Source organism: Echinops telfairi, unplaced genomic scaffold (assembly GCF_000313985.2).
Source record: "Echinops telfairi isolate 266 unplaced genomic scaffold, ASM31398v2 ScPeMD7_7421;HRSCAF=8459, whole genome shotgun sequence".
NCBI lineage: Eukaryota > Metazoa > Chordata > Mammalia > Afrosoricida > Tenrecidae > Echinops > Echinops telfairi.
The window spans coordinates 4,019,298-4,026,453 of record NW_022111321.1 but is presented as its reverse complement, the minus strand read 5'-3'; positions in this window follow the sequence as shown (position 1 = coordinate 4,026,453).

The window sequence follows — 7,156 nt, the reverse complement described above, 5'->3', positions numbered from 1 at the left end:
TCAGAAGCAACAAAGCCCACATGGAAGAAAACATCAGCCTGTGTGATCATAAGGTGCCGAAGGGATCAGTTATCTGGCATCAAAGAACAAAAATCATATCATTTTGTGCTCACCTCCATGATATGATCGCTGAAGACAAATGGGTGCATAAGCAAATATGGCGAAGAAAGCTTATGGTGCCTGGGTATCAGGGGGTACAGCGTCTGGGGTCTTAAAGGCTTGAAGGTAAACAAGTGGCCATGTAGCTCAGAAGCAACAAAACCCACATGGAAGAAGCACACCAGCCTGTGCCATCACGAGATATCAAAGGGATCAGGTATCAGGCATCATCAAAACAAAAACGTGCTTTTTAATGATGAATGCAACACCATTTCTCTTCTTGTGTCATTCCCAGAATAGTAAATCCTGTGATTTTTTTTCTGATTCAAAATAACCAATACCTGTCCATTTCAGCTCACTAATGCCTAGGAAAACTATCTTTATGTGTTCCATTTCATTTTTGACAACTTCTTATTTTCCTACATTCCTACATCATACATTCTAAGCCCCCATCATTAATTTGTTTGCAGCTGTTTCTTCCTATTTGAGTCATATCCCATCAGCAAATGAAGGTCCAAAAGCTTTCCTCCTGGAGTCTTTACTCTGTTCACATCATTATGATGGCTGACTGTACTTTGAGAAGGCAGCTCCTCCTCAGTCTTGCTTTGAGTGCCTTCGGACTCAACTTGTGGGAATTTTTATATTTTTTTGAAGTTCTGCGTCTGTTCATCAGGCCTTCCGTAACTATCAGTGTTTTGATGCCGTGCATAAGATTTTCAGTCACTGAATCCTCGGAAATGCTGCCTTCTTGGTCTGACCCCGCCCCACACCTCACCCCCATATTTGAAATATCCATGACCTATCTGCCAGCATCGCAGTCACCATCACAGCACACAAGTCACCACAGTACCACAAATCGACCTACAAGTGGTGGCTCGTGACTGCCAGGTGACCTAAAATGGCAATTCCAGCACTCACCCCAGATTCAAGCTAAGAGGAAAGTGATGTGAAGTCCTTGCCACAGACACCGTTTTGAGCGTTCAGACGTCAAGGTTGCGCGTGCGCTCACTGAAAAGAAGACCGCAGAAAGAGCTCCTGCAACCGTCTGACGACACCAGCTGGCCGAGCCAGAAGTCTTGCCCCAAGAAACATACTGATTCTTGACGGAATCACCAATCTTACAGCAACTCATCAGTTTATATGCCCAGAGAGACACTGTTGGCTGGAGCACAGGTCCCCTGTGGGACTCCTTTTCAGATTTCCATTCTTATTAAATACCTTAATGGAATTTTTACTTTCTAGCCTTTTTGTCCATGCCTGCCTTTGGGATCACAAGTGTTCCACATGCTGGGTTTGTGTGATTCCTGATGGCACGATTTTTGTCCCCCAGGTAGTCCTGTGTGTTGACTTACTCATAGTGACCCCTGAAAGACAGAGCAGAACTGCTTCATGTGGCTTCCTCCTGTGGAGCAGCTGGTGGGTTTGAATCACTGACTTGTTAACCAGTGAGCGTCCAGGGCGTTTCAATCTTTGTGCCTCCTGTAAGTGGACATTATTGGTTCTTCTAGCTAGATTGCATTCATGTTCACTTTTTTCAGAGTGGGATGTGCTTCTTATGCTGCTACATCAGGTGGCACATGGTGCCTAATAGTTACAATTTTAATGACGCGAAGATTCATCAAGGGCTTGTGGTGGTGCCAGTCCAGCCTTCTCAACCGTGAAGAGTCTCCCATCAAACTGTTGGCTAATGCTTTCATCCACTGATGATCACAGACAGAGTGAAGTCATTTAATGCTGTGGGGAGTGTGAACTGGTGATTTTATCTCTGATTGCTCACACATTCATTAACTGAGCTTCTAGGAAATCATTACTAGAAGTTTCCAGGACACTGGGTCACTATTTGCTCAGAAAAGATAGGATAGTGATTCTTTCTTTTTCCTTGCCGCCTTTCTGAGTAAGAATGGATGCTTTTGTCAGGTCAATGGTGTTCAGAGAGGAGGGTGGACTTTGAGCTGTTCCTGCTGCTGGCCCTTCTTTGCTCTCCCCTATTTTAAAGATATCATTATGAACTCATTTTATATGCAATGTACATCAATTATTTTTTGCTCAAATATCCCTACCTTTGGCCAGTAGAATCCTTTCATGTTGGCTCCTGTCTTTAAAAGTTTCCTGTTTTGTGACGCAACAAGATATCCTGTGTATTTCCTGCCTCAAACCTAGAATCAAACATTCTGCCAAGAAACCATAAATTATTTTCCTTTCTTCTTCTTCTCCTCCCTCTCCCCCTGACCCTCTTCCTCCTCCTTCTGACCTTGCATTAGAGGTTAAATTCCGAACACTAGATTGGCAAAAGGTTGTGGTTTACAGTGGGACTCCTAAATCCATTTTGAGTCTCCACATAGATTCAGCCTCCATTGAGTTCCCTCTGACCATTGATAGACTGAAAAGTTTTTCCCTCAGCAGAGTGTGTTTGAAAGTGGATTACCACCACTCTCCTCGCCAACCCCGACAGGGCCACTCTTGTCCTCAGGGCTTCCCTACGGGTCCTCTTCATAGACATTGGAGTACTAGGGTCACATAGTCCTGAGTCAGACTCTGGCCACCTTGGTGGAAGGACCCTAAACTATCTTGTAGGCTTTTCTAATCTTCAGTAGTGTATGCATCCCAATCATGAGCCCTTTCCCACTTTGACTCTCCTGCAACTGTGACGGATTGATCAGCCACCGAGATTGCGTTGTGTGGGTTCCCTCTGTTCTCCCTGCCCCATTTGAGTCTCTGTGACTTCTCAGACTCCATTACGGCCCTGTGCCGATGATGATCGCCCTCATGTGGATTTACTGTTTTTGCCTTGTTCAAGATTTTAGAAATGAGCCTCAATAAATTATATTTGAATTTGAAATTTCTTCTCTCTTAATCAACTCAGTGGGAACATTTCTTGATTCTTCTTAGTTCTTTTCTGCCCAAAACAAAATGGTGCTCCTTTTGTACAAATCAACTTCATTAAGGTGCCATGGGAGGAAAATGGGGCTTTCTACTCCAGTGCAGAGTTGCCGTCTCAGAAACACACAGGCGCAGTTTTACCCTGCCCTACAGAGTCACTGTGAGTCGGTATTGGCTCCTTGGCAGTGAGTTTTTAGTTTAATTAAGGTATAATTTCTGTATAATGAGCCATATCCATGTAATCCAAGTCATTTTACTTAATCCAGTTAACTATATGTTCATTTACAAAGAAAGGAAATATGTTTGAAAAAGAAATTAATAAACACTCAAAATTCACTGCAAGCAAGTTGATGCTGACTACTCACGGTGACCCTATAGGACGGGATAGAACTACCTCTGTGGGTTTCCGAGACTGTAAATCTTTACAGGAGTAAAAAGCCTTGAAGAGCTGCTGTGGTTTTGAACTGCTGGCCTTGCAGTTAGCAGCCCAGCGCATAACCACTATACCACCAGGGTTACTACCTAATTTATAAATAAGATCAAGAAGATGGGGGGCAGGGGGCAGAAGAAGTCAGAACTAATTTGACTGACTCATAATCACAGCGCCATCATCTTAATCATTGAGAAAGTCAAGCATTAGCATTCACATTTCCCTCTTGTTTTGTGATGGTTGATGGCTGAAGGTAATTCTGAACTGATTCACCCTTTGGTGGAGGGGGTGTGCACATTAGAAGGATAAAGCTGGAAAGCAAGCAGGTGTTAAATAGTATGGCCTTGGTTAGGAATCTAGTAGAAATCATATTGTATCCTTCAAAACTCGCATTGGCCGATCCTTCATTTTTTAGGGTACAAAGAAACACCAACTATGAAATATAATTTAAGGAGAACATTCCTGATGTCTTGAACAGGAGAAAGACAAAGAGGAGGGAGAACATTTACATGAGGTCATAAAGACATTTCCATGACATCATAAGGACATTTACTTAGAACTGATGGCTTAAATAGGACACAGGAGAATGAAAGAAATTGTCACAGAAGCATGACTGGTGGCAGATCAATACATCACATTGCAGATGAGAATATAGAGATGATAATGGGAACAAGATTGGGACAAGCAGTATGCTAGACAGAAGATCTTACAAGATAGGTCCAGGACCCTTGGACCAAAGCAGTCAGAGCACCCCAATACCCCAATCTCTATCAAGGACACACTCAAGCAAGCCCCTAGGGGAGGCTGAATCCATTTTCTAATGCAGTCTCCTTAAGGCAAGACTCTTCATATTCCTGGTTAATAATCAGAAGGTATCAGGGGGAGGCTCAATTCACCTGGAGACTCTGTAAATGGATTTTGGTCTTTCACTGTTGTGTATAGCCTTCTGCAAACTTATGCTCAGAGTTTAAGTTTTAATACAATCCTCTCCTCTGATCATGGGTTTTATTAAAAATCTTTCATCACACTCAGGCTGGGGTGCCTTTTCAACATAAGGTAACCGATACCTTTTTTGGTTGGTAACTTGGTTTTAAAACAGGCCTTTAAAAAATAATAATAATAATAATAAATAAAACAGGCCTTTAAGATTCTTTCCAATAGCTGACCACCATCTGATTTCTTCATTGTGCTTTACTCTAGCACCCATATATATTCAATGATCAACCCTCATGATAGTAAGTATTGAACAAGGCCATATTGTAAAAACTAATTACTGTATATTTGAGTGTGAATTAAAAATGTCTTCATACATCTGTTGTTTATTTATCTATGATATACTTCATAGGCAGCATATCTTGAGAAATATTATTATAATTGATCATTATAATTCTAATAATAATAACATCATTAGACTAGCCCAAAAGTACAGATTTAAAATACTAGTTAAGACAAGGAATATATATATATTCCCGGTCATATATATAGATTCTATATAGATAGTTGAAGCTTTTTTAGGCTAAAGCACATGGAAAGATTCACTTATGCAAATTAACAGAACTTAAGTGACAGAACCACAGTACTTAAGGAAAAAATTAAGATCAGACACAAGTTCATTTCAATAACACATACATTAAGGCTAAACTAAGTCTGCAGAATTTAAGACATGTCACAAAAATAAAATAAAATATGAAATTCAAATGCATCGATTATTTTTCAGTCTTCCGTATTCAGTGTCCATCTTCCACACACTATGAGGCAACTGAAAATACTGTTGCTTGGATCAGGTAGATCTTAATCCTCAAAGTAACAGACTTTAATAAAAACAACACTTTAAAGAGGTCTTGTACAGCAGATTTACCCAAGGCAGCATGTCTTTTGAGCTCTTGACTGCAATCCATGAGCATTGATTGTGGATCCAGTAAGATTAAATTCTTGAGAACTGCAGCCTTTTCTCTGTTTATCGTGATGTTGCCTATTGTTCCGGATGTGAGGATTTTCAGTGTCTTTACGATGAGTAGTAACCAGACTGAAGGCTACAGTCTGTGATATTCGTCAGAAAGTATTTCAAGTCTTCCTCATTTTCAGCAAGCGAAGCTGTGTCATCTGCATAACGCAGGTTGTTAATAAGCCTTCTTCCAACCCTGATGCCACATTCTTCCTCATATAATTCAGCTTCTTTGATTATGTGCTCAGCATACAGATTGAATAAATATGGTGAGAGGATACAACCTTGACACACACTTTTCTTTTCTTTTCTTGATGTTAAACCATGCAGTATTCCCTTGTTCAGTTCAAACAACTCCCTCTTGGTCCATGTACAAATTCTGTGTGCACACAGAGAAGTGTTCTGGAATTCCCATTCTTCCCAAGGCTATCCATAGATTGTTATGATCCACACTGTTAAATGCCTTTGTAGAGTCAATGAAACACAAGCAACCATCTTTCTGGTATTCTCTGCTTTTAGCCAAGACCCATATGGCACCTGCGATAATATTCTTTGCTTCACATCCTCTTCTGAATCCAGCCTGAACCTGTGGCAGCTTCCTGTCAAGTGTTGAATGTTCACAAAAATTTTACTTTCATGTGACATTAATGATATTGTTCTATAAATCTTTCATTCTTTGGGTCATCTTTCTTTGGAATGCGTGCAAATATAGATCTCTTCCAGTCAGTTGGCCAAGTTGCTGTCTTCCAAATTTCTTGGCATCAACGATTGAGCGCTTCCAGTGTGTCGTCAGCTTCTTGAAACACTTCGATTGGTATTCCATGAACTCCTGGAGCTTTGATTTTGCCACAATTCATAGACATTCTTGTAAAGGTAAAACTGAGGTACAGGGAGACAGACAGACCTAACTGACAGGACAAGGGAGAGCAGAAACAGCAATAGCTTTATTAGGGGGAGCTCCTGGACGAGGTTCTGTGACCAAGGGCAACAGGTCAGGGAAGTCATGCTAAGCAGCTGGGGGCTTGGGTTGTTTTAAAGGGGTGGTGAGGAAGGTATGGCAATTATGGCAATTAGCGTATGGGGGTCTAGAAACTCTGAGAATTGCTTGTTGGCTCCTTGCAGCTTTCTTTGAACCCAGAGCATCTGGTTTCACTGGTCATCTTATCTGGCGGTTATCTTATCTGCTGCTGACCTTCAGGGCCATGCAGGGAAGCATGTGCAGGGCCCTGACCTGCTTCAGCTTAGTCCAAACATTCCAGCCTTTTTAGTGATAAAGGGGCATCAATATCTGATCTACTTCCTGCTGGTACGGGGTGACAGGGGGAGGGCTATGGGATGGAGTAGTCTGGATCAGCATTGGTAGGTAGTGGGCTGTAAGGATATAACAAGAGTTGGTTAGCAGTTAGATTGGATATGTCTTTCATTCATTCTTGAAGGAACTTAAAAGGACAAAGGGCTAAAAGTAACAGCAAGGAAATTATTACCAGGAGTCCTACCAGGGGCATGACCCAGGACATAATGGGGTTTTGGAACCAGGAGATGGTTGCTGCGTTGCCCCAGCAGTGACATTTGATTTCTTTGGCCATTGTTTTTAACACTTTTATATTTTGCTCAACCACTCCCAACTCATTAATATAGTAGCAACACTTTTTTCTAGAAACATGCACATACCTCTCTTGTCAGTTGGTAACAGATCCAATGCACAATGGTTCTGAAGGGTTACCTGTGCCAGGGATGTCAGCTGTCGCCGTAAGGAGGTGAGAGACTCCGAGGGGGAGTTCATGACTAGCTGGAGCTGTTTG